The following is a 7,733-nucleotide window of genomic DNA, read 5'->3' on the forward strand; positions in this document are numbered from 1 at the left end:
CCCTTTCTTCTCACCCCAGCTCACTGTCTCTGTCTGCGGCGGCGCCCAGTGCCTAGTGCCCTGCCGGCCGTCTCGATTGGATGAGCGCCCGCAAATGCCGCGTTCGGCCGCCTGGATCTCGCCGGGGCGCTCCTCCGCCGCACGCCCAACCCGACCGCGGCGCTGGCGCTCCTCTCCGTGATGCTGCGGCCTCCTCCGCACCGCACACTCCCTCTCCACCCCCACCGCGCTGCTGGACATGTACGCCCGCGCCGGGGACACGACGGCGACGTGCGCGCTGTTCAAGAGAATGCAGCCGAACACGCCACGCCTCCGGCGCCCACGCTCGCGAGTCCACAACGGAGACCGCGCGCGCCAGCGAGGCCGCGGTGGAGCCTGTGCCAACGCCTGCGTGCCCGCGAGGCCGCAGCGGAGCCTGCGCCCGCCCTGCTTGGCCGCGGCGGAGCCCACGCGTGCCCGCGAGGCCGCAGCGGAGCCTGCGCCGCCCTGCGTGGCCGCGACGGAGACCACGCGTGCCGGCAAGGCAGCACGGAGCTCGCGCACGCCCGCGAGGCGGCGACGTAGCCCGCGTCGGCGAAGCGGAGCTCGCGCTCTCCCCTGCTCGCCGTGTTCGCTTTTCGCCGCCCCGGCCTGTGTCCTGCTCGACGCGCCGCCGTCGTTTCGTTAATCACACCGGGTGCCGCGCCGGCCCACGCCCTGCTCGCAACGCCCGCCAACGGCGTTTCGCGACCCCGGTCCTTCGCTGCCTGCTTACTGCGTCCGCCGTCGTTCGCTACTCCCGCCGGGTGTCGTGCCCTACTCGCCGCGTGCGCCAACGATGTCTCGCTGCTCGCTGCGGGCGCCGACCGAGGCGTTTCGGTTGTTTCGGGTGATGCTGAGGTTGCGGGTGGAGCCCAACGAGGTGTTGGTGGTGCTAGCCTGTCCGCGGTGGCGCTGTCTCCCAGCCATGGGCGCCGCCTGGCCAGTGGCCACGGAAGTGGAATAAGAAAAAGAAAAACAGAAAAAAAAAAGAGAGAGAAAGCGATGAAGGAAGAAGAGAGAGACAAAGGCAAAAATGTCATTTTACCGTTCTTCTCTTTCCTCCCAAACCAGAAACAAATATTTTATTAAACGCGGTGTCCACCATTAAATTTGATAAGAAGTAGAGTGTCCATCAGCAAACTGCTTCATTTTTTATGTCCGCTAGTGAAGAAAGGTCACTCTTAGTGTCCTGTAGCCAATTTTGCCTTTAACTAGTTATTAACCAATTTCAAGTTTGACAAAAAATACAAAATAAAAACAGTAAAGTCCTGAATCCCTCTAAATTAATCACTGAATTTGGAAAAACCCTTAAACTTAAATACCAGATATCAAACACACTTTGACTTTTAAAATCGGATAAAATACTCACCTTGACCATTTTTAAGTGGTTTACTGGGTGGTTTTGCTGCCCACGGCCCACCTATCACATGGTCTGTCTCTGTCTTATAACAAAATCCATAACTATTTCATATGAAATCACATAAATACAAACTTTCAAAATTATAGAGCTCAACATGACCTACAACTCGTAGTTGATAATTTTTATTTAAAATATTTTGGAGAATCAAATGTTTGTTTTAAGTTACTAGATTTTAAAAAAATCAAAAAATTATTTTTTTCAAACGACCTCGGATGACCAAAGTTGTAGTTCCTAATAAGATATACAACTTTGTAACTGACAACTTTTTCACATAAGATTATTTAGAGGACTAAATATTCATTTTAATTTCTCTAGTTTTGGAATTCATTTTTTTTAATTTTCAAATGACCTCAGATGTTGACATGGTCTATTGGGTTCAAAAAAATGTTAACATGGTGTACACCAAAGGCAGTTGTCCTCAATATGTCCTCTAAAGTTATAGTTGAAAAACTTTTATCTAACGTTGTTTAGAGACCTAAATATTCGTTTTAAGCCCTCTAGTTTTTGGCCCAAAAATTGGATTTTAAAATCTAAATAATGGCTCTTGAAGATGTTCTTTCCTAAGAATCTATGGTTCTCTAAATGAGAATTTAGAGACAAAGTTTAAGGAAGACTCTTAGAGACAGAGGCGGAGCTTACTTAAGATAAAAATGGCCATGGTCTCACTGTCAAAGATATTTTGCACTAAGCAAACAATATATGTATGGTACTGTTCATTATTGTTTACAGCATAGTTACCCATATTGTCGAGCACTCAAGCTCTATGTCTGCTTGAAGCTACTATGGTCTGTTTGGTTGGGTGGCTTAGCCCCAATCAGGCTTCCTAGATGCACCCTGTACATGTTTGGTTGCCTGTTTCACGCACCTAGCCAGGCTCAAGTAACGCAACTAGGGGGCTGTTTGGATACTAGCCTAGACACAGACTACCTAGCCTAGATGCTTCCTGGATGCTATCTGTACGACGTTTGCTTGCAACCATGTATCCTTGCCTGGTCTAGGCATCCTAGGCACACAAAAACGATCGCCTGGCCATAGGCAACGTTGCCTGCTTAGATTCTTTTACAATTAATGAAGATCAAATTACCTAGTAGATATTTCAAAACAAACAACATAATATAGCCTGAGCAGGCAAAACACGGTCATTTAACCGGCAACATCCTGGCAGTCATTTTTCACCGGCAACAACAGCAGGGTTGCATCCAAACTAGCCCCTAGAGCAGCCTTCCTGGAAACGCGGCGGGTGGCCGTTCCCCAGAAGCCAGGCTTGGTTAAGCAGTCCGTAGCGTCGGGGAAGAATCGCGTCACCTCCCTACGAGCGGCGCTCCTCTCCCCGGCGTTCGTTGACACCGTCGGCCGTCCTCTGCACGAGCGCGAGCTGTGGCGGCGTCGATGGATGCGGCCCCGGAGCCGGACGCGGTTGCGGTGCTCCTGTCCCCGGCGTTCCTCGATGCCGTCGGCTGTCCTCCACGCGAGCGCGAGTTGTGGCGACGCTGGCGGATGCGGCCCCGGAGCCCGACGCGGTTGCAGCGGATGCGACCCTGGAGCCCGACGCGGATGCGACCCCGGAGCCTGACGCGGATGCGGCCCTCGATGCGGATGTGGCACTCGTCGAAGGCAGGATCCTCGTCACCGCATCCTCGCTTCGAGCAGGTCCATGGCTTCCTCGTCGAAGGCACGATTCGCTGCGGAGGTCCGATTCCACTTCAGGATCCTCATCACCTCATTGCTGTGGAGGTCCAGGTCCTGATGCGGATGCTGTCTCCTTCAGGCAGCGAATCCATGGCTTCCTCACTGGTCCGATGCAGATGTAGGGCACCATGATTGGTGGCGAGCGTAGGATGTAGGGCTGGCGAGCGCTACCTGCTCGGTGAAATGCCAACATGGATAGATGGGCGGTGATAAAGCTAAAAATCACCACACAGAAAAGAAGGTGATTCTACTAGAACCATACCGCCAACCAAACAAAAATTTAGATAGCCTGGCTTAGATAGCACAGGTAAACCAAACAAATGGCTATTGTGTTGCTTTATACAGGCTTGGACTAGCCAGGCTTAATTTGCTAGCCAGGCTCCAGCAAGAAACACAACCAAACACAACCTATGATTCCTATCCCTACTGGTTCCATTTGAACCTTGCACGGTTAAAGGCTTATGTGCAGTGTCGCGGGTGCATTGCTATGGTCAGGGAACAAGGAGGTTTTGCCACCTTTGAGAGAAAAGGAAAGAAAAGAAAATGTTGAGAGAGAAAAAAATGATTAGTGCTGTGGCTCTGGCCCACGTTGCTGCGAAAATAAAATTCAGATTTGGCGATTTGCAGACTTGACCGTCGGTCACTTTTACAGGAACTACACGCTCTGAAGGTGTGGGTGGGAGGGGCGGCGACGAATGATGATGCAGCCCAAGGAATGTTACCGCTGACGGCAATGATGATGTCCCCTCCTGGATCCACTGCAGCTGCACCCCCTGCTCTCAGTCTCAGTACTGACGTGTACGGTGTACACGGCCCGGCTCCATCATACCGTGTACAGTACGTACGTACGTATACCCCTTTATTTTCCTAGGAAAACAATTACTCCATCCGTCAACAACAAAAGAATGCAATTCTTACCTATCGAGGAGTCAGTCAATTTAAACTTTGACTGAAGTTATATATAAAAAAGACTAATATTTTTTATGAATTTATTTAAAGTCATAAATGCTAATATTATGTACTAAACTTGATCAAAATTGAGCTAAGTTGACCGGCACGGATCCCATAATTGCATTCTTTTGTGGACGGAGAGAGTATATGCATGCAAATGCAGCCATAAAACAAGTGAGGCCTTGTTTAGTTCCTCCCCTAAAGTTTACTTCATATCCAATCGAATGCTTGGACACATGCATGGAGTATTTAATATAGACTAAAAAATAACTAATTGCACAATTTGCGACTAATTTGCGAGACAAATCTTTTAAACCTAATTAGTCCATGATTTGACAACATGGTGCTACAGTACACATGTGTTAATACCGGATTAATTAGGCTTAATAAATTTGTCTCGCGGATTACTGACGGATTCTGTAATTTATTTTTTTAATTAGTATCCGAACATTACATGCAATATCTCTATGTGACACCCGATATGACATCCAAAACTTTACACCTTGGATTTAAACAAGGCCCGGCTTTCAGTGGCAACAGAAACAAAAGATTGCAGAGTACCAGGTACGTACCCTGTACTGTACTAGGTACAGACGTACAGCGAGCACAGCAGCAGTCAGTAGCCATGGCCAGGCAGTACATGGCGCCGTCGATACCGGCCATTGTCATCACTCATCAGACACCGGCGCTGACATGTGGCCGCGAGCTGGCCTCCGTGTGGACTGCCACCGAAGCATCTCGATCTGCTGACTTGGGACTGCCATGCATGGCACGGTGCATGCCACCTCAACTCCTTCCACGTAGAAGAACCGTGGCAGCTGGGTTTGTCTGCCTGAAAGCGAAATGCTCCCCTTCTTGTGCAATGTGCAGTGCTCGACTGCCGCATGCCATGGCGCTGTCTGTGTCTGGTCCTCCCCGGAGGCCGGAGCAGCTTCACCTGACCACCTGCCTGCTCTACCTCGCCTGGTTCGCCATGGCTGCCTCCACGGCTCACGGTCGGGTAGCTCCAACCAGCGTCAGGACAACGGACACGGACTGTGACGCTGATAGTTTCCTGTCCTCTCCGATCGGGTGCGACGTCGTTGTTCACCACTGTGAGCCGCCAGAACGGAACGGAGTTGGTTGCCCACCGACAGTCACATTCAAGTGCCTAGCTATACTTGGATGCATCATATGCATGGGTGTATGATACAGAGATAGAGACTGGTCAGTACTAGGATCCCTCCCGACGTACACGATCGAGGAGGATGCGCGCGCGCGCGCACGCACGCAAGACTGTTTGAGCCTCTGTCCGTCCACTGTAGCGGTCTTCACTCTGCTTCTTTCTCGCTTCTGTTTTCTCCTGCCGCCTCTGGCTCTGGGCAGCCATGAATGGACAGTGGAGAGCTGCACTGCACCGCAGAGCCTGGAGCAGGAAGACTGCTTGCTCTCACGCATTCACCTTTCGTGCGCCTTGTTTAGTTCCACCCAAAATCCAAAAAGTTGCTACAGTACCTGTCACATCGAATGTTTACGGTCCGTGCATGGAGTATTAAATGTAGACGAAAAGAAAAACTAATTGCACAGTTTAGTGGGAAATTGCGAGACGAACGTTTTAAGCCTAATTAGTCAATGTTTGGACACTATTTATCAAATAAAAACGAAGGTGCTACAGTAGCCCAAAATCTAAATTTCGCGAACTAAACGAGGGCGTGGTAAAAATTTATGTAAGCAGCGTCAGACTGAACACAAACACAGGTAGCTGTACTGGACTGCGATAAGATACTCCAGTTTAACTCCAGGATCTCGCACAGGCCTTGGAACAACAAATGCATTCGCTGTGGCTGTGCTACGCCCGAATCACCGCGCCAAGTCAAATCGCCTGTCAACAACTGGATCATTCCTTTAAACTTTGAACTTTTCCTGGTTGAATTTGAACTTTACCGCGATGGAAGTGACCCCGGCAGAATTCAGCTGCAGCGGCGTCCCAGAGCTCCGTTAACCATCAGTTTGCCTTGTCAAAAAAAAACATCAGTTTGCTGTTTGCAGAGGATTCCACAGTTCGTGTTTAGTGGGGTGAATTTGGGAATTTGGGCTACTGTAGCCCTTTCGTTTTTATTTGGCAATTAGTGTTCAATCATGGACTAATTAGGCTCAAAACGTTTGTCTCGTAATTTTCAACCAAACTGTGCAATTAGTTTTTTTCGTCTATATTTAATGCTCCATGCACGTATCGCAAGATTCGATGTGATGAGTACTGTAGCACTTTTTGGAATTTAAGGTCCCAACTAAACACGCGCTCACCCCGTTCAGATCAAGAGTTTAGCAGTGTATTATATTCCTGCTCCCATCTTTGCTGCAGAGGGAGAATGTGCCTGCATGTGCCGCCTAGCTGCCTCTCCACACTGACTACACCTAGCCGCGCTATGCGCCTATGTATCCACCACAACCACCTTCATCTCATCTGATCTGGCAGCCTCTTCACTGACAAACCTCAATTAGGCAATGTTTGCACCTGCAGTCAAACATACTCTGATAATGTACTCCACAAAGGGAGTGTAAATAAATAAATAAAAAGTGAAGCTAAAAGATGAAGAAAAGGATCAGTTCGCAGTCGTCCTACCTAGTCACCAACGATTACTACTAGTAGTAATCAGTCAGGTTAGATTTAAACCTGGGTCGATGATGGCAAGCAGGCGAGGGGACACGCATGCCATCCCTACATCAGAAAAGGCGAGAGCAAGCATGCCGATACGCCATCAAAGTGCCCTCCTAGCTGGTACATCCATCCATTTGAGGCCATGAAAAGCAGTGTAGTCACTCTTAAAAGAACATGGAATGGAGGACAGTAGGATGGCACTGGAGCCCAAACAATTGATCGATTCCCCAAGATCTCATTTCATCTCATCTTGTGCAGCTAGCACTGCAATCCGCCGCGGGCGCGCTGCAATGCAAGCAACCTCACACAGTCGGTTTATCAGCTAGAATCTATAGTATTTTTTTTTCACAACAAAACAGCTTCAGCCGGCTTATGTATCAGCCGAACATAGCCTAGCCCCACAGCTGGCAGCAGCGACCACCATTGCTCCTCCCACTGATGACTGAGATATCCTACTCTTTCGCCCACACCCTGTGGCCCGGCCGTCTGCAGTGCAAAAGGCACCACATCGGTGGCCCTCATCACCAGTCTTGCGGCTGTGGCCTCACTGTGTGGCCCTCAACCAGACCACCTTTATGAACGAACGCAACGCAGTGCACTGCAGTGGCTTGTGTGAGTGTGTTTGGTAGGTGCAAGAGAGATGCCAAAAGATTAGGATGCTTGCTGCTTGTGCTTGGTGTCGGTAGCAATAGCAAGTTAGCAAGCAGCAAGCAGCATCATGAATGGGGGAGAGTACTACTGAAGAATTCAAGGCAAGCTTGACGACTGCCTATGGCGCTTTGCTCTACACACACTAGCTAGTTGCAGTGGACCTGACCCTGCTGCCTGCTTCACTCATAACACCTGCCTCTCTTGTTGCATTGCAGTTTTCATCAGATGAGATCCATTCATTCAAGGAGGATCATCATAAAATGTAGGCCATGGTACTGCAGTGATCGATCGATATCTTGGTTGTGAGACTGAGACATGGGAGTTATGATCCTTGTGGAAGCACAGTGCAGGAACTTTGAGCAG

Source organism: Miscanthus floridulus, chromosome 6 (genome assembly GCF_019320115.1).
Source record: "Miscanthus floridulus cultivar M001 chromosome 6, ASM1932011v1, whole genome shotgun sequence".
In the NCBI taxonomy this organism is placed as follows: domain Eukaryota; kingdom Viridiplantae; phylum Streptophyta; class Magnoliopsida; order Poales; family Poaceae; genus Miscanthus; species Miscanthus floridulus.